Source organism: Tupaia chinensis, unplaced genomic scaffold (assembly GCF_000334495.1).
Source record: "Tupaia chinensis unplaced genomic scaffold, TupChi_1.0 Scaffold144058_2, whole genome shotgun sequence".
In the NCBI taxonomy this organism is placed as follows: Eukaryota; Metazoa; Chordata; class Mammalia; order Scandentia; family Tupaiidae; genus Tupaia; species Tupaia belangeri.
The window spans coordinates 1626473-1628306 of NW_006203911.1; positions in this window are offsets into that span (position 1 = coordinate 1626473).

Genomic DNA, 1834 nt, shown 5'->3' on the forward strand with positions numbered 1-1834 from the left:
TCTTTCACCTTTATGTTTACTTTTCTTTTAAAACTCTTCGCATTCATTTTATACATCCAATCACTATACATCACTTAGCTTGTGAAGTGAATTTTCCCAACATGAATACAGTTTACACCAGTCCACTTGAGGATACTATACATGTTATCATTGACAGTTAATCATCCATTTCTGTGTCCAATAGATGTCTTGCCTCTCTATTTTTCTCCTAAATTTCTTTATGCTTATTTATATTCTACACTGTAAATCACTTTAAAAATTATTTCAGTGATTAAAAAATTAACATAAAAATTAACAGCCATCATTTTCAGTTCTTTCTATGGATCCTCACATCTTTGACTTTCTAACCTTGAACCTCACAAAGAAGATGGTATTTTATCCCAAGATGAAATCTGATGTGTCCCTGGGCCAGTGAATGGAGAAGAACAGAAATTCAGGGAAGACATTATATTGGCCTGAGTGGTATACAACTGAAACATAAAAACAATGAGGGAAAAGGGATTCAGATTCAGGTTCCTTAGTGCGGGGTGACAGTGTTAATAATAAGAAATGTCAGCAAAACTAGGAAATTCAGCTAGAAAGTGATACCCTAGGAGGCAAGATTTTCCTTCCTTCCCTCCATAACTCAACCAGATATAACAATGGAGAAAATAGATTGGATCAGGATGGTTAGTTGTGAGTGAATCACAATTCTGCCAATAGTTTTTGAGCCTTTACCAGATAATGAAGCCCTATACTAGACCTACGGTGGGAAATGAAGAAATAAACCAAATATGATTTCATACATCCAAAGGGTTTCATATTTGGTGATCAAAACAGAAAATTCAGATATATGCACAGAGTATTTCATTCAAAGACAAAGGGTCCTAACTCTACAAGTAGCAATGGGAAAACAGGGTATGAATACTCACTTTCCTCTGAAACGTCAAAAAAAGAAAAAAGTTACCTAGAAAAGAAGATGAGACTTAAATTTAGGCTTTAAAAATGAGTAGGAATGGGCAGATAGGGCATGGAGAGATTTACATGCCCTGAGGCTGGAATTTATCCTATAGACAAAGTGAGACATGGAAAACTTCTATGTAGTAGGATAGAAGAGAATAGGAGGATAGGAGAGGGTTGATATAATTGGACTTACATTTGAATGATTTTGGTTGTTATGTGAAAACTGGATTTTATAGGATCCAGGATTGATTCAGATAGAAGGGATAAAAGACTATCTGGCTAACCTCGTCAAGAAAAAAGTGTAACTTGACATAAGACAGTAGCAGTGGCAGTAGAGAAGAAACAATTTCGAGAGGCATTTGGGAGAGAGAATTGATTGAATATAGAGAGATGAGGGAAAGGGAAATATCAAGGATTGATTCTTAAGTTTGGGGTTTTAAAAACTAAATGGTAGGGACCAGCAGATGACATAATGGTTATATCGTTGAATTCCTATGTAGTCAACTGCTGTTCTAGTCCCAGACCTAGTGGCTTAAAACTCATGCCAGTCACATGTGCGTGCATGCCCAAGATCCTTAGAGGAGAACGGAGAAGGGACTGTGGTGTGGCCATCCCCCCTGGGTGTTATTTCTTGTTTTTTTGTCTCTCCGTCTCTTTCTCTGTATCTCTGGTGAGCACATGAGCCTGATAGCAAAAATATCTCTCTCTAAAAAACAAATTAAAACAAACAAACAAGGTGGTCTTCAAGAGATAATTTTTCCATTTTTCTTATATATTTTACTTCTTTTCTGGATGGGAAAATTCATTTTCTATGCTGCAATGATGTACAGTGAATGAATGTAAAATGTAAAAAAAGAAAGAGAACTAGGTGGTGTCATTTATTTAAGATGGA